Raw genomic sequence first — 18,465 nt, 5'->3', positions numbered from 1 at the left:
GTCAGCTGTGTGGCGACGCTGAAGAAGAGCGCGTGTGCTGGGGACTTGCCCTTGGCCGGACCCGATCGGTTCCTTGCCCTCACGTGGCCGCCTCACTCCCGCAGTCACGCACTTGGGTGAAAACGGAAAGATCCCGGAGTCACGAGGACAGGCTTGCGTTCCCAGTTGTGGCACTGCGCTGAGGGAGAGCCATGGGTCATTAGTGACTCCGCGGCGGACCTGCGGTGTCAGAGCCCCGGCTGTGGCGCAGCGGGCGGGGAGGATGTTGCGTCGGATTCGAATTCTGACTCTCTGATTGCTGCAGTGTGTCACCTTGAACAAGCCCTGGGTCTCTCAGACCAAGTGCTCCAGAACGTGAAATACTAGCAGTATGAGAGGAGACCCGTGGACGGGTTAGGATTGTGTAAAGCAAATTGTGCACAGCAAAGATGCATTTCCTGTCTGCTCATCGGGGCTTGTGGCGACAGGCAGTACTAATTCAGGTATTCTGGTTACAAGTTCTTACCCAGTAAGAATCATATGAGCTAAGATATAAGCATGTGACTGGAACTCAATAGATCTTCGGGAAATGTTCATTTCCTCGTTACTTTTTCCTGAGTGTGCTTGTTGTAGAGTGTAGGAAAAGGTAGGAAATGGTGGAAAATGTGCCTGTTTTAAAATGTAGGAGAGGATGTCCTTTTCGCATCCTGGAAGTTTTCCCATCCTTTTGAAATAAAGATTACTTCCTGTTCCCCTACGTGGTATAAGGTGTAGTTTTGCCATGAGGTTAGTTATGTGCATTTGGCTTTTCATTTTATTGCCTGAGAGATTTAAGTTATGAGAGTTATAGTGATAGTTAAGTAATCCAGCCAGAAATACCTGGTTTAGAATGCCCTAAAACTCCCTGCAGTTTTACCATCTCCAAAGGTAGGGCGCTGAATAGCAGAAACAAAGGTGTTGTAAATTAAAACGTCATCTGAGTGTCCTCTGACCTATCTGCTAGAGTCGGAATCGTATAGTTTATACAGGTCTATTGACCCCAAGGTCATGGCTGGAAAACAAAGTTCGTGTTCCAGGACACTGACCCCAGAGTGTAATTCTGGCATCTTCAAATGCAACACTCTCTGCCCTTACTTCATTCCAAGGTTATAAAACATTGAATAAAGGACTGGTTTGTTAAAGGCTGTTAGTGTTCTGCCAGTTAAAACAATTTTTAAAGTAATTATTTGTGAGGAAATTGCTCATGACTTTCCCCACTGTTTTTGATGCGTTTTGCTTCAGTCTGCTTTTGCCTCTTGAAATTGAGACAACCAAGGCGAGGCAGCCATGGTGAATAAGGTGCACTAGGGGACAAGAGCAGAATCCTGAGGCAGAGTTGTAAGCTGTGGAGGAGTGACTGTGGTTCCAATAGAGGATGCAGTATTCTGACATGTGGCCTTATGTGGGTTGGTAGCACTGTATTTTCAAGCAGAGACAAGTTTCTCTGTCTCTGGAGAGAAGTTAGTGTTTTGAAATAGGAAAAAAAGGGGGGGAATCATGAAATGGTTGGGTTTTTTGGAGGGGGGGGTGTTGTGGGTTTTCTTTTTTGTCTTAGTTTGAGGTTTTTGTTTTGGTTTGGTTTTTTGTGTTTTTTTTGTTATTGTTTTTTGAGACAAGGTCTCATTGTGTTGCTCTGGCTCTCCTGGAACTCACTATGTAAACCAGTCTGGCCTTGAACTCACAGAGATTCCCCTGCCTCTACCTCCTGAGTGCTGGGATCAAAGGCATGCACCATCACACCTGGCTATTAGTTTTAATATTCAGTTTGATACGACCTAGAAAAACCTGGGAAGAGAGTCTTGGTGAAGGGTTGTCTAGATCAGGTTGGCCTGTGGGCATGTCCATAGAGAACTGTCTTAACTGATGTGGAAAACCAAAGCCACACCATACCAAAAAGGAAGTTGGGGGAAGGGATTTATTTGGCTTACACTTTCACATCACTGAAGGAAGTCAGGGCAGGAACTCAAACAGGACAGGAACTTGGAGGCTGGAGCTGATGCAGAGGCCATGGAGGGGTGCTGCTTTCTGGCTTGCTCCTCATGGCTTGCTCAGCCTGCTTTCATGGCACCACCCACAATGGGCTGGGACCTCCCCCATCAATCACCAATTGAGGGAATGTCCTACAGACTTGTCTACAGCCTAATCTTATGGAGGCATTTTCTAAACTGGGGTTCCCTCTTCTCAGATAACTCTAGCCTGGGTCAAGTTGACATAAAATTAGCCAGAATATCTGTTTTGGGTCCCTGGACTATACAGGAGTGGAGAAGGGGCTGGAGAGATGGCTCAGACATTAAGAGCACTTGTTTTCCCAGAGGGTCCCAGCTTGATTCCCACCATCCACACAGGGGCCCACAATTGTCCCTAACTCCAGTTCCGGGGGATCTGACACCCTCTTGTGACCTCTGCATGCCCTAGGCATGCATGTGGTACACAGCCATAACATTCAGGCAAACCCTCATACACATCAAATAAAAGGAGATGTTAAGTGGAGAAAGCGAGCCTAGCACTAAGCACGCACACATTCACGTGGCGGTAATGTGACTGGTTGTCCCAAGCTCCCATCTCCTTGACATTCCCCGCAGTGATGGTTGTAACCTGGCATTATAAGCTAAAAGAAACCCTTGTTTCCCTAAGTTGCTTCCTGTCAGAGTGTTTTCTTAAAGCATAAGAGAGTGAAACTAGAAGAGCAGATGAGGAACCCTAGCCACTACACAGATAGCATTGGTTCCAGCATCCTCTGAATGCTGAGGAAAGTAGTTAGAAGGGAGGCCATGGTACACACCTGCTCTTGGGTCTTAGGAAGCCTATTAGTAGTAAGTAGTTCAACACAGTCTGAAGCCAGACTGCTTGCTCTGCAGTCCACTAGTCTCATGACCCAGGGCAAATACATCCTCTACCTGGTTACCTCAGCTTTAAAGAGAATGAAGGGTTCCTACTTCACAGGGAGGAGGAGATGATCCAACTGTGTAAGGCTACTCTAAAGGGCAGCTAGCATACCAAAACACCCTTTCTCTTTAGTCAACAACTAGCTGTGGTCAGAGTCCCCCACCACCTTCTTTTCTCCAGCCCTCAGGGCCAAGTTCTTCCAAACTTCTTGCTGCAGAAGAGAGGCCGAGCACGTCAGCTGCTGCCAAAGGAGTAGGGCAGCAATGTGATACATGGTATGGGAGCATCCAGGCCTGAACTCCAATGCCTCAGAAGTTGGTTGTTTTTTAATATTTATTTTATTTTGAAATATGTATACGTGGGTGGGTATGTGCATCTGAATGCAGGAGCCTAGAGGCACAAAATACCCCTAGACCTGAAGTTACAGGCAGTTGTGAGCTGCCCAGTGTAGGTGCTAGGAATCAGATTCAGGTCATTTACAAGCATGGTATGAACTCTTAACCACTGAACTATCTCTCCAGCCCCTAATAATACTTTTGTTTTATTTATGTATGCATTTACTTACTTGCTGTTGTGGCATAATCTTTTCGTACATTGTAAAGATGTCTTTGCCAAGGTGCCTTCTGATTGGTTTAATAAAGAGCTGAATGGTCAATGGCTAGGCAAGAAGAGGTTAGGTGGGACTTCTGGGAAGAGAGGGGGGAGAGAGAGAGGAGAGAGAAAGAGAGAGAGGAAAAGGGGAGATGAATCTAGGTATCTAGGTGCAGGAGAGACACCAAAGGACACAGGAGATGCAAGATGGAAGAAAGGTTAAAAAAAAAAACAAAACCACAAAGTAAAACATAGATTAATATAAATGGTTTAATTTAAGTTATAAGAGCTAGTTATACAAGCCTAAGCTATAGGCCAAGCTTTCATAATTAATAAATCTCCGTGTTGTTTTTTGTGAGCTGGCGGCCCAAAGAAAAATCCATCTACAATTTGCAGTGCGGGGAATGGAACCCAGGACTTGCGTACTAGGCAAACACTCTACTGCTAAAGCCAATCTCAGTATCCTTGCCCACAGGATCCTTAATAAGTCAGTCAGTCACTGCCGCTAAGCCATGAGTCTCAGACCTCTCAGAGATCAGAAAAAAAAAAAAAAAAAAAAAAAAAAAACAGCCTGCCTGGTACTGCAGAACACAAAACAAAGCTCTGTGGGACAAGCCTCCCCTGGCCTTCAGAATCCCAGAATCCCAGACGAAAGGAGGAGACAATACCACATGTGGACATTGTGAGCTCAGAGAGACTTACAGTCCAGGAAATTCATCTGCAGTCACCATTCAGTATTCATGAATGTACATCCTGGAAAAAGTCTGTTGTAGAGAGGAAACTCAAGCAGACATGGGAACATTCCCCGTGCAGCCAGACCAGGAACAAGGCAGTTGCAGAGACCACCCATAGGACTTGAAGGGAACAGAGGAAGAGAACATCCCTGGAAGAGAAGGTACCCCTTAAGGGAGACCCTCCTCCTCCACAGTCACATCCCTGTCCCCAGGTAAAGGAGAGAATTATAAAATCTGCAGTGTGACCATATGCTTCCTCTGTGCCAGGCACATTCCCATGTAAAACACTGTATTTTCATGTTATTTTACAAAAGAACTGAGGCACAGAGCATGAAGCCAGTTCAATCCGGTGAAAGCCCTAGCAAACTCCAAGCACATTCCCCACCTCTGTGGAATGCTGGGAAGCCCAAAGGCAAGTCAGGCAGTTTGGGGTGTTAACTCTTACTTGCACTGGACACATTTTTTTCCTCTCTTGCATTTCACTCTTGCATTTACAACCTGTATTTAAAGCCTTCTCAAGCCCTATTGGAATAGAAAGGGACACTCCTAGACCTGTCTCCAAGATTGGCCCCAGTTTCCCTAGAGTAAGAAGACAGGAATCTAGCACACATGCTCGCTCTAGAATGAAGGTGTGCCTTGACCTTGGAGTTGCTGAAAACCCTGTTCTCTTAAAAAAGTCTTCCAGGAAAAGAGAACCTGTCTTGCAAGGCAAAACCCTCCTATGGGGCTGGGGTGATGGCTCAGTGGATAAGAGAACTTGCAGTGTACACATAAGGACCTGAGTTTGAATCCCCAAAACCCATGAAAAAGCCAGGCATGGCCACATTTATCTATAACTCTAGCACTGGGAGAACAGGGAACAAAGAGACGGATCCCTAGAACTCCCTGGCCAGCCAAACCAGCCTAAACAGTAAGCTTCCAATTAAATGAGAGACCCTTCTCAAGGCAGTAAGGTGGAGAGTAATAGAGGAAGACAGCTGATGTACACACGTACACACACACACACACACACACACACACACACACACACACACACACACAGTGGGGCAGGAGGGGGGAAGAACCAGCAATCATCACTTGGGATGCAGAAACAGGAAAATCATGAGTTCTAGACCAGCCTGGGCTACAGCAAGACCCTGTCTCTAAAACCAAATAGCATCAGGAAAAGTAAAAAAATAAAATAAAATAAAAAGGAGTCCAATCCCCATCACTTCCCCATCTGCTTTGGATACTGCTGACCTCTCTGTCTCCAGACAATTTCACATCTTCCTTCTCCCTATCTCACAGACCAGGCAACCAGTATCCATGACTGTCCACACTAGTGGTCCGTTTTACTGTCAAGACCGGAGGTGGCCTACCCACTCCGGACTTTCGGTGCCTCCTTCCTGACTGCTCATCATGTGGTTGCTTCCCTCTGGCTTGTATTCACACATATGGGTGTGATGTGGCAGAGGACCCAGACAGTGGGGAAAGGAGCACCGCTCTCTAACATCCTGAAATGGTCCAGATGTCCTGGCTGTCCTCTGAGCCAGCCTCAGGACCACACAGCATTCTCAGATGCTTCTTCAGAAGGACTTACGTCAGAAGTCTCCGAGGAGACCCATCCTGAGACTCCCCCTTTTCTCCAGTGCTGTTTTCTCAGCTCTTCAACCAAGGTGAAAGGACTGCTGGAACCCACCCGTGTAATGGAGATCCCTCTCATTGTCCCCACACCCAGGACATGTGGGTTTAGCCTGAGAAAGTGAGGGGGTGGCAAGACATGAATCATGCACACAGTCATCTCCAGGGGGAGAGAGGCAGCTTTGGGCTCAGCATGGCTTCCCTAGCTCTTCAATCATTCACCAGATAGCCTGCTGTGGATCTCACAGCACAGTCCCAAGGTTGACCGACCTGTGTCCTCACAAACCACAAACTCCTTCCTCGCCTTTAAACAACAGCAGAACTGGTAAAGTCAACATTCTACACTTCTTCACACCCTGCCCCCTGCTCGACCTGCTGCTTCTAGGCCTGGCCCACACTCTCTGTCTACTAGTAGACCCTGATCGATCATTCACTCAGCAAACATTTCCAGAACATGAAAGATTATACCAGGCTACTTGCCCCCCAGGCCACCCCACCACTGCAAGGAACCCCTCCGAGCATCCCCTCCAAGTCAAATCTGGATCATTGATTCCTTTGATTCCTTCACCAAAAGAGGGCTCTCTAATAACAGCCCCCACAGGCCTCAATGGGTAGGAAAATAATACCAGTCTTGGGGCTGGGTGAGGGGAATTTTATCATAGCTTTACTAGTCTCTAATGTTAAGTGTTTGGGGGCCCAAGAGGTGCTCCAGGCTGGGGATAATGGTGTAATTCCAGTACTCAGGAAGTGAAAGCAGGAGAGTGAGGAGCAGGAGGTCCTTCACAGAGGGAAAGGGCAAAAGAAAGAGAGGAAAAGAAGGGAGAGAATGGGAATAGATTTCAGCTGTTGGGGGAAACTCAGATCATGAGCAAAACTTTACTTCCTCATTTTCATTGGAGAAATCTATTTCCAGTGATGGAGGCGAAAGGGCTTGTCCTCTGCCTGGCTCCTCAAAGTATGGTCGTGGATCTCCAGCAAGGGAACTTGCCAAGTCCCCACCCCAGATGTCTAGAACTAGACTGCATTTGTGGGGAGAGAGCAATCCTGGGGCGTTGTGCATGTTGAGAGTGTACTCAGCCACTGTGTAGCAGCCCTCGCTCCCATAACACCCAACAAGTTCCCGGTGTGATTCGGATGCATGTAGCAGTTTGGGAAACAATTACAAAAATAATGATTCTTGTTAACTGGCAAGATTAGAAACAATGTGTTTACCTATTCTTTTTTAGTCAGAGGCTGAAAGCCACCACTTTTTCTATATTAAGTCCTATTTTCCTGAGTTTCTACTATGGTACTCGCACATAGGTGTTGAGGTCAGACCATCTGCAGTGAGAGGCTCTGCCTCTTATGTTCCCCCCCCACACACACCCCGTGACTTTGGGCAAATGGCTTCACCTCTCTGTGTCACTGTATCTGGCGTCTGGAAAGCACTCATTTGCATACCGGTTGGATTTTAGTTTGCTTGTCTTTGAGATGAAGTCCCCTGTATCTCAGGCTGGCTTCAGACTCACTCTCTAGCCAAGGATGATCCTGAACTCTACAGTCTTTTGCCTCCCTCTCCTCAATAGTAATCTTACAGTGTATGTCACCCTACCCGCTTTATGAGGGGCTGGGAATGAAACTGAGCTTCATGGATGCTAGGAAGCCCTCTACTAATTAAGTTACATCCCCTGGCTCCATCTGTTTGTTTTTGAAACATAGTCTTGTTAGTAGACCAGGGTGGCCTTGAACTTGTGACCCTCCTTCCTCTGCCTCCTGGGTTGTAGGCTACATGAATGTTTTCATTATTTATATGACAATGTACCAACTTAGACACCAACCCAACACACACAAGGAAACATCCCGGTCAAGGCTGAGGGGTGTTTTCAAGTCTCTTTCAGAATCGCATGTGGCCACCCACATCTCCCTTTCTCTCTTTAACTCTCTATTTAACAGAGAACTCTCTACAGTTCTATTGAACTCTTTTGATTCTTATCCTCAGCCAAGCAGCTTTTCCTCTGCCTTCCTGAACGAACTCCAGCCTGTCACTTCTGAACAAGACTCTCTCCCCATTTTCCACAAGCTCTGCTTTCTTCCTCCCTCCACCTCTTCCCAGCCTGTCTGCTCCGCGACAGCCTCCCACAGCCCAGCAGATGAGTCCCTCCTTCCCCCAGCCATGTGGGGTGTATGCTTGCTTATCCAGTGAGGTCATCCTCGCCTTCACCTCCTTTGCTTGTTGACATCCCCACTCCCACAGAGCTGGCCGTTGGCATGGCGGTTGTTATGGGGTCATAGTGGGTAACCAAACTCTGAAGAGACACAGTTTTGCTGCCAACGACTCCAAGTCTGTAGTTAGCAACTCCGAAAGGCTGGCTCAAGGCTCTGGCTGCTAATAAATAGCTCATGATTAAGCCAGTCCTTGCCCTCACCTCCCGGGGGTTACCACTTTCACTTCCTATCGCTCTTGCGTATCTAACCCAGGGGCCACTCAGAGCACTTCACTGATGTTTACAACCCTCTGCACATTTGGCCGGCGGCTCTAATTGGGTCCTGGGATGGGGGGCAGGGGAGGAATAGGTGCAAAAGGAGAGAGGAGTCCTGTCTGGTGCTCAAGATCCCAACCTTGAGCTAAGAACACCCTCACGGCTCTTGGTCCATCCAGCTGCCTCACATCTCCCTCTGCCTCCAGGAGTGAAGGCCAGGGCCTTAGGGACTTTCCACCAGCAGAAGCTAGCAGATTTGACACAAGGCTGAGGAATGAGGGAACTGCAGGTTGTTGTGAAATCCAAGATTAGCATTTCCACCTACCCCAGGGTGTGTGTGTGGGTGTGTGTTGGGGGGAGGGGGAGTCACTTAACTCCTCTCATCCTTATTGTCCTCTTTGTCCCCAGCAGGTACATGATCCAGGACTTCTCTCACTGCCCTCTGTTTCACCTCTAAACACCTCTAAGTTGCCTGTGCTCTGACTGCAACTCCTTTCTACCTCAGGTGCCCTGAGGTAGTGGTCTCAACCCACTGCCTTCTGGCCTCTCCACCTGCTGAGACCCATGTGACCTTCTACATCCAAACACTCTAGCCTTTCTTAAGGCTTCCTAGGTAGCCTATCATTGAAATGCTGATGGGGCTCCCTGGATAGGCTTTTGTGCGTGTGTGTGTGTGTGTGTGTGTGTGTGTGTGTGTGTGTGTGTGTGTGGTTAGCCCGCTGAGCCCCAGGGAGGCTCATCTGTGTGTGTGTGTGTGTGTGTGTGTGTGTGTGTGTGTGTGTGTGTGTGTGTGTGTGTGGTTAGCCCGCTGAGCCCCAGGGAGGCTCATCTCTCTGCCTTCCAGCACTGGGATCAGAAGTGCACACTAGCAGACTCCCCTTTTTACACCAGTGCTGGGGATTAAACTCAGGTCCTCACACTTGTAAGGTGAGCGTGTATCCCCTGAGCTCTCTCTCCAGCCCAAGCAAATTCTTTTTAACATGGTCTCCGATGACGTCTGTGTGTTCTCCACCTATCCAAGTCCATAGCAGCCTCCTTTCCCACCCCTCATCATCTGTCTCCTCGGTCTCATTGTAGAATCTCACGGAATCTGTCTGCGCTGAAATCACCACCTCCAGGCACATTTCCACTAACCCCGTGTCTCCTCCCACCATTCTCAATACAGCTATAAAGCTCTTCCAGCAATTGTAGCATAGTAACCCCCAAATGTCTCAATGACTCCAAGCAGCAGCCCTCTCAGGACCCACCCCTGATGGAATAACCAGAGCGGCATCTCTCCCAGCTAGGTCCTCTGAGGCTTCAAGCCCACTGTTCCCTGAATCTCCAAACTCCACACCCCAGCAGTCTACATCCTGTGGTTTCACCCAGACTACTGCCTCCTTCTGCTCCGGCCTCCTCCTGGATTATTTGGATGCTAGGTGACCCGATCCTATAGACATCCCACGTGTTATCATAATCATCATTAGTCTGTGGCATATAATCCATGATGAAGACCTCTCATCCCTTATCTTTATGTCCATCCCCCTGGAATCCTCTTATTCAAGTTTAACTCTAAAACACAGGCGTTTACCCTGCCACTGGGTCTGGTTGGTCTGCTCTCTTTTTCCATATCCCAGCAAAATACTGAAGTGAACATCTTTGTGCCCTTCGGTCAGAGCACAGGCAATTTAGCAGGGATTGGCAAATTCACAAGCTGGGGCAAGGCAAGAAGATCTGTAAGTGAGGTACCAAGGAAGGTATATATTAGAAGGTGGAAGGCCCCGGGGTGACCAGTCTCAACCCTTTTGCAGTTAGACTGGACTATGTATGAATCACCAGTTTCACTTCCTCAGTGAGGTGTGTGCCTGCAGCCATTCCAGAAATACTTCTCTATAGTTCGGTCCCCAGAGGCATCGGTCAGTCCCTCCGTATCTGACAGGGTGCAGGGTGACCTGCTTTCCTCTGCGTTGAGTGGAAGCAGCAGCAGCCCTCAGCCAGCCCAGAGGTGTCAGCTTCTCTTCTCACCCAGCCAGCTGCACGGCACCTGATGTCAGGTGCTGCCAAGGGCTCTGGCTTCCGGTGAGGTAGACTCCCGGGCTGACTTTCTCACTAAAGAAAGAGGAGGCCTGCCCCGCCTCTGCCCATGACCCACTCAAAGGCAGCCAGCCAGAGTTTGCCAGGGAGCTGCTGCTGGCGACATCTTGATCATCCTAAGCATTTGCTAAGTGCCATCAACACATTGACTTAAGTGGTAGAGGGACGTGGGACTGATACGGGCAGAAGAGAAGGCGAACGAACGGGAGGAGAAGGCAGATGGAGGGAGGTGTGAGAACCAGGCACCTGACTAGACTCTGGTTTCCCCTGCCCTCGCCGCACTGTCCTCCGATCCAGCCACTCATCCATGGACACCTTCAGCCCTTTCCCAGCCTCTACACTCTGCCGGAACCAGCCTGCACAGTCTTCTAAGCCATTATTTTCTACCATGGCCTAGGGGACACAATCCAGATGGCTTTGTCTAGCCAGGGCTTTCCGTGGCTGGGCCTCCTATCCGTCGGCTTCCTTTTCCATTGCTTCCTGAGGGGGGAAATGTCTCCTGTGCCCAGCCTGGCTTGTCTTTACCGCCACTCCCTCTGTGCACTGAAGCAGCCGGGCATGGTTATTTTGCAAAAGGCAACCTTAGAATTTTTTCTTCTTGGGGGTTTCACCTGTAATTATTCACTGGGTACCACTATTCATACAATTAGAAAAAGGTGAACTTTCTCAGAAACCTTACCTGCTTCCCAGCCTACCCCCTGGTTCCTTCCTTATAGCAATCTTGAGCAACAGTGAAGCTTCCTGAATTCTGCAGATGAGAACCCAAGGCTTAGAAGAGACTGGTTCCTCCTACGCCGGAAGACTCCTGGGCCAGAGAGCTCCAGTCTCTTTTTGTTCCACGGGTCAAGGTCATCCATTCCATTCTACCTCACTGAAGTGAAAACTATATGCACTTGGGAACATGGACCATCCTCGCTACTGTGTTTGGCAAACGATGAGCACATTAGTGTCTTTGTCTGTACAGGCTCCTGAAACAGGATCCCATAAACCTGTGGCCTGTAAACAACAGGAATCTATTGCTCACAGGAAGCTGGGAAGTTCAAGGTCAGGATGCCCACAGATTTGTGTCTAGTGAAGGTCCATCATCTGGTCTATAGAAATCCATCCTCTTGCTTTGTTAACATGACAGAAGACTGTGGGAGCTCTTGGGAGTCTCTTCTGAGAGCACTGATCCTGTACACGAAGGCTCCCCACTATGGTCTAATCACCACCCTAAAGGCCTGCCTCCTGGTGCCACCACATTTGGCATCAGGCTCAACACACCAATTTATTGCAGGTGGGCTATAACTATTCTCTTAAAAAAAAAAAAAGAGCACTAGGTAAGTAATTAAGCTTTTGTTTTTGTTTTCATTTACAGAGTTGTTCTCGTGTGTGTGTGTGTGTGTGTGTGTGTGTGTGTGTGTGTGTGTGTGTGTGTTGCCTGTTATTGAACCCATGTCTTCACACCAGTGGGGTAGACAAGTACTCTGAACAACGGCCTCACCTACCCCCTCGAATTCAGTGTAAGGATGAAATGGCCAGGTTAAGGAGAGTGCTCAGTTGGGAGAGTGCTCACTTAGCTTGCCCGAAGCCTCAAGTTCAATCTTCAGCACCAAAATGGCCTTAGTGGTATGGGCCGGCAGTCCTAGCACTTGGGAGGTGGGGGCAGGAGGGGCAGAAGTTCAAGGTCATCCTGGGCTACGAGTTCAAGACCACCCAGGGTTACAGAAGACCCTGTCTCAAAAAGATACACTTACTTTCCTCTCCCTCCATTTGAGATTTTTAGAAACTGTATAGGAGCGTTTTTGCCTGCATGTATGTCTGTGCACCACGTGTGCTGTGTTTGAGGAGGTCAGAGAAGGGTGTCCGATTCCCTGGAACTGGAGCTACAGAGAACTGCTAGCCACCGAGTGGGTGCTGGGAACTGAGTACACGTCCTCTGGAGGAGCAGGCAGCTCTCTTAACTGCTGAGTTATCTCTCCAGACCAACGTTGTCCCTTTGACCGACAGCACAATGCTATCCTAGAAAGTGTTTGATGAGCTTGGGAGAACAAAGACCCAGGTATGTGAGACTGCAGTGTTCTCGTCAGCTTTCCTCATGGAGGTGGTATGCCCACTAGAATACAGCCCACCATGTTACCCCTCTCTCTATAAAAGATGTGTGGTTACTGTTATCAGTAGACAAACAGAGTCATGACAACATTTTGCAATGTAATGTCATGATTTATATATCATGTTTTATGATGTTCTTTTGACAGTTACTAAAAGAGTTTATAGCTGGAATGTTGCTATATTGGGATGGGAGATGGGAATATCCTTCCCCACCCTTGCATTCCTCTTAACTCTTATTCACGTGAGGCTGTGTAGACAGGAGGGGCGGGTTAACCTGTTTATTCCCTGCCACTACTCCCTGTGAGTGTCTAATCACCGCCTGCCATTCCAGAGCCTGTGACTGTCTAATCACCTCCGCTGTTGCAGAGCCCCGGAGCTTGAATAAAGGCTCTTTGCTTTTACATATGGGATTCGGTCTCCGTGGTGGTCTTTTGGGGTCTCCACCATCTGGGCATAACAAAATTACCAAAGGGGAAAAATACAAAAAGCAAGACTAGGGCCTAGTTCTTATCCAGACCATGGAAGACATGGCCACTGTCAGTAAACCACCCACCCCCACCCCCAGGGGCTCCTTCCTTGTAATGAGGCCAAATTCACAGTCTGCAAAGCAGAACCCAGCCGAGCCCTCATTTGTTTACAGCTTAATTCTAATCTGATCAGGTTTGGATGTAAAGCTCTTCTCAGTTTAGCAGTGACAGAGCACCCTGTGCTTTAGGATGGAGCTTCCTACCTCCAAATCCCGACAAGCTCTTTTTGGTTTTGGTGCTAGGGTCTCATGTTTGCTGGGCAAGTGCTGGACCACTGAGCTACATCTCCGAACCTACTACAGGCAGCCTTGTAAAAAATGAAATAAAGAAAATACCAGACTGCATCCAACATTGTAAGTATTCTTTCTTAAAAACTGTGTTACAGGGGTGTGTGTGTGTGTGTGTGTGTATGTGTGTGTGTGTGTGTGTGTGTGTGTGTGTGTGTGTCTGTCTGTCTGTTTGTGCAAACTGTTGATAATATAAAATGTATTTCTTAGTGTGGGTGGAGGCTAAAAAGGTTTTTAAAACATTGGTTTAAAGGAAAACATCCATGCCTCAACTATTACACAAATATTATCAGAGCTGTGTCTTGTGCTAGGAGAAAGAGAAAAACAAAATTTGGCTACTGCACCTGGAAAGCTCTGGATGGTGGGAAGTGGGTGGAGACGACAAACACACCAACCAGGACAGGATGTAAAAACCACACTGTCTGAGGGGTGTCATTGGGAGAAACCACCACCTTTGGGCCCTGGTGGCTGGTTCTGACATCAGCTGGGGGACGAAGGAAAAAAGGATGTTCCTGATGAAGCATGGCTACAGAGCTACAGTCCCAGGCCCCATGGCTGGAGCTGCTACCAAGACCTTGGCATGGATGCCTGGGAAGGACAAGGGTATTGGGAACAGTCAGGAATGAAAAGGACCAAAGGGAGCAGGTGTTGGCTTTACCTTCTTGGAGATGTGGGTACCTGTGTTATTTGTTTCACAGGGAAGGGCCTGGAACAATGGAGGGCAGCATCGGGAAGGCCAGATGTTACCTTTGTTCCCACCCCAGGGCTTTTTCAGACTTCAATAGTGATTAGGATTAAGATGCAGGGCACCATGAGCCCATGGTCTGATAGGAACCGTCTGTATTTAGATTTTCTTCTTATGCCTTGCCGTCTAGCTGGACCCAATGCTGACCTCTGGCTGCCAGGTCCAGCTCAGGCCCTTACCACGCGAAGCATTCTTGCTTTCTCCTCTCATTTTCTGTTTCCCGGCTGAGCCCCAGCACAGCTGGGAGGGGAGAGGAAGACAAAGTCTTTCCTGCCCGTGCTTCCCCTGACACACCTGGGGTTGCAGACAGGTTGGCTGCAGAAAACCGCAGCAGGATAGAGAACTTCGATTTCCTGCTCTCCAAACAGGGAGTCTTCCCACTCCTGCATCTCAGCACGGACACTAGAAAGGAAAGGAAAGGAAAGGAAAGAGTGAAATCAACTGAAGGAGCGAGCAGATTCTCTCTCCCCTACGCAAAAATACCATTACCAAGATGGAGCTACCAAAGGGCTAAGATTTGGAGACAGGAACCCAACATGTGCTTCAGTGTTACGTGGGCTTCTTCCTCCTATGAAACTGGGAACTCACTGGAAAGTCACATGATTGTATATATATAAGGGATATATATATATATACAGTTGTATTGCATGCAATACCTTCTCCTCACTCCCTGCCCAAGCTCCCGCCTTGCTCTCAGTGAGTTCTGCTGTTTGGGTTTCCCTCATCTTTTTTTTTGCCTGTACCTATTTGAATCCTACCAATAAGGATGATCTCAAATTCCTTATCTTCCAGGAAGCCAACCCACAAAGAGCTCTCAGAATTTATAAAGTCCTTATGGCACTTAAGTATTTATGGATAATAAAAGGAATCATTTGTCCCCTTATGTGGGACCTCATGATCGTAAATGTTTGTCACTGAGTTCATAGATGCCTGGAACCTGGGGGACACCTAGCTCATCCTCTATTTTTGCCCCAACGCTGAGTATATAATAGGATCTCAGCACTGAGCTCTGAGCTCTAACATCAATCTGACGGGAAACCTGGATTCAGTTGTTGGGGACCTTTAGAAGGCTTTTAACTCACTTGTCAAAGGAGCCATGGCAGCTATCACTTAAGGAAATCACAGAGATTAAATGAATTGTTTAATTAATTGTTTCATGCAGAGTAAACTTTGATTACTTTTACTCTAAAGTGATAAGATGAAGAGGACATTATCTTTTAATTTGTTTATTTCTGTTTTTAAATTTGATTTTAGAGTTCTCCATCTCCTTCTGAATTTTATTTCATTTAAGTTTTAATTTTGCAGTGGCTCCTAAGTCAGAACAAAAGTCTTCATCCACTTTATCCTTTTCATCCTGTCTTGGCCACGCCCTGCAGGTAGCTAATCTCATTAGTCTACGCTTTTTTTTTTTTCCTTCTATTTCTGTTCCTTTTTCCTTGAACAAATAGGTACAGGCTCTCACTTCTTCCCCTAGGAGGTATTCTTGAGGTAGTTTCTTTCAAGACTAGTTTTTCAGGATTGTCTCACCACCACCACCACCACCACCACCATCACTACCACCACCACCACCATCACCACCACCACCTCCACTACATCCTGTGTCTGCTGGCTGGGAGGAGCTGGACAAGGAAGAGCCCATAACAAAGGGATTTGTTATGTGTTACTCCCCACTGGAGTTAGTCATAGTGACAAGGAAATGACATTTTTTCCCCCAGGGCTAGCTCACTTCCAATTACAGGCCTGAGACCTAAAAGTGTAGTCCTGTGATCGGTCCTGCAGCCGGAGCTCAATCCCAGCTACTCAGGAGGAGGCTGGGGCTGAGGAAACATCCACAACCAAGCTCTGGCCTGCTCATTCTCCTGGAGGTGGACACAGTGCCAACACACACTGGCTTCTGAAAAGCCACCAGTAAGACCTCTGCCAGCACATGCAGCATCCATGAGACCTGTACCCGTGGCAGGAAAACCACACTCTGTGCCTGTGCTGGCTAGTGTCATGTCAACTTGACACAAGCTGAAGTCATCTGAGAGGAGCGAACCTCAATTAAGAAAATGTCTCCATAAGTTCAGGCTGTAGGCAAGCCTGTAGGGCCTTTTCATAATTAATGATTGATGAGAGAGGTCCCAGACCGTTGTGGGTGGTGCCATCCCTAGGCTGGTGGTCCTGGGTTTTATAAGAAAGCAGGATGAGCAAGTCATGTTGAACAAGCCAGTAAGCAGCACCCCTCCATGGCCTCTGCATCCAACTCCTGCCTCCAGGTTCCTGCCCTCACTGCTTTTGATGATGATGAACTGTTCTATGGAACTGTGAGCGAAGCAAACGCTTTCCTCCCCAAGTTGCATTTGGTCATGGTGTTTCATCACAGCATAGTAACCCTGAGACAGTGCCTCTACCCGTTTTCCCTATGAGCTTTGAGGATTGAAGATGGGCAATCCTCTGGATCCTTATGGTCCCATTTCAAGGGGTACGTGACATGTCTAGGGAAGCTCGTTTAAGTTATAGGGAGTTGGCCAAAGCAGTGGAGTGCCGCCGATGGAGGTGTTTGTTGGAAAAAAAGCAGGAGCAGGGAAGATTCTTGCCTTGGGGTCAAGCTGTCCACAGTGGTTCGGAGGCTGTGACTCACTGAGGAAAAGGAGTGCCCTGTGTCCTAGGAGAGGCTGCTTTCTCCAAACAGGAGTTCTTTGGCCGAGGAAGGAAATGAGGCAATCTTAAGATTAATCAGCGGCCACCAGTCAGACAGATCTAGAAGTCCAAGCCATGCCCAGCTACTTCTGCTTAATAGTCGGCCTTTGCCCCCTAGGTATCAGGTCACTAATATGCCATCGTGTTCTAGTGAGAAAGGGAATGGAGCCTCTCCTTGGGCAAGTAGCTCCTTCTCTCTGGGCCTTAACTCTTCTATTAAATGAGGAGATAATTGGTAACCAGTGATACAACTCAGCCACGGCCATCTTTCTTTCTTTCTCTCTTCCTTCCTTCCTTTCTTTTTTGAATTAAAAATTGTTGGTTTAATATATTTTGATCATATTCTTTCTCTCCTCAACTCCTCCAAAATCCTCCCCAAGTTTTAAAAATAATTTCATAGTTTTTTTTTTTTTAATTGCCTATATGTATATGTATGTACCTTGTGTGTGCCTAGTGTCCCAGAGGGCCAGAAGAGGGCATCAGATCCCCTGGGACTGGAGTTACAGATGGGTTGTGGGTTGTAAGCTGCCATGTGGGTGCTGGGAGTCAAACCTGGGTCCTCTGGAAGAACAGCCAGTGCTCTTAACCGCTGAGCCATCTCTGCAGCCACCCCCACCCCCCCCAGCCACATTTCTTGTCACTCAGAGTTAGAAAAACAATAGGATTGAGACATTTCTTCACAAGACTCACTTCAACATAGCTGCCGCCATCTTACTCTAAGACAGCTTCACAGTTTAGGGCCCCCACCTGCCCTTTGAAGTTCTTTGAAATGCCAGCTTGTAGACTTACAGCAACGGAGCCCCTCCCACTGCGGAGCCTCTAGGGAGTCTATGCCTCAGAGAAACAGATTCTGAACTGGGAATGGAGACAGTGAGCAGCCTGCACTGGGCTGAGAGTGAGATGAGCCTTCAGTCCAGGATCCTAGATGGGGGAGCGTGGCAGGATGCCAGGGCCGGGCATCTGCCAGGCTTAGGGAGAACTCAAAACAACCTTTTTACCCAACCTCCTTGTGCATCCTGTTTCTCTGGTGCTGCTGCTGCTGCCAGCAAGTGGGCACCATGCCCAAGCTTCAGTGGGCAGTGAGGGGGCTAGGTGCCCATCTGCCCTGCTGGCTAAACCAGTGGCTAGGCAAAATGGTGCCTGAGCTCAGACTGCCCTCTGCTGGGGAGTTCTAGAATGAGGCGCGGATGGAGCCCAGATGTGAGCCCAGATGTGGGCTTCTGCTTTCCGGCCACCTCCCAAGGAAGACTTGGACCTCTCCTGGTGGTGTTAGTATCTATGGTGGGTCCTCAGACGCAGGCCCATAGGCTCCATGACAGCATGCTTAGTCAACACAGAGCCGCCCCAAGCCGTCTCAGGTGTCACACGGCAATTGAATCTTATTTATTTATTTATTTATTTATTTATTTATTTATTTATTTATTTATTTATTTATTTTTGGTGGAAAGGGACTCATTTTTTTTTTAATTTTTATTTTTATTTTGCAATACAATTCAGTTCTACATATCAGCCATGGATTCCCTTGTTCTCCCCCCTCCGGCCCCCCTCACCTTCCCCCCAGCCCACTCCCCATTCCCACCTCCTCCAGGTCAAAGCCTCCCCTGCCGACTGAGATCAACCTGGTAGACTCAGTCCAGGTAGGTCCATTCCCCTCCTCCCAGGCCGAGCCAAGCGACCCTGTATAGGCCCCAGGTTTCAAACAGCCAACTCATGCAATGAGCACAGGACCCGGTCCCACTGCCTGGATGCCTC

The 18,465-nt window shown here is 48.1% G+C and overlaps 1 long non-coding RNA gene across 2 annotated transcripts; it reads left to right on the top strand.

Moving 5' to 3' along the window:
- Positions 1 to 385: 385 nt before the first annotated feature.
- Positions 386 to 18,079, top strand: LOC128100581 (uncharacterized). Of its 2 annotated transcripts, none has more exons than XR_008214836.1 (4): positions 386 to 482; positions 8,814 to 8,921; positions 13,242 to 13,352; positions 14,162 to 18,079. It is a non-coding gene; the product is annotated as an uncharacterized LOC128100581 (long non-coding RNA). The 2 variants fall into 2 exon arrangements; XR_008214835.1 differs by having other exon boundaries at positions 8,814 to 12,422.
- The last annotated feature ends 386 nt before the right edge of the window (positions 18,080 to 18,465 follow it).

This window comes from Peromyscus californicus, unplaced genomic scaffold (assembly GCF_007827085.1).
Source record: "Peromyscus californicus insignis strain IS unplaced genomic scaffold, ASM782708v3 Scaffold_7__1_contigs__length_154581171, whole genome shotgun sequence".
Taxonomy (NCBI): Eukaryota; Metazoa; Chordata; class Mammalia; order Rodentia; family Cricetidae; genus Peromyscus; species Peromyscus californicus.
Note: the sequence above shows the minus strand (reverse complement) of the source record. Positions and strands in the feature narration are given on the sequence as shown.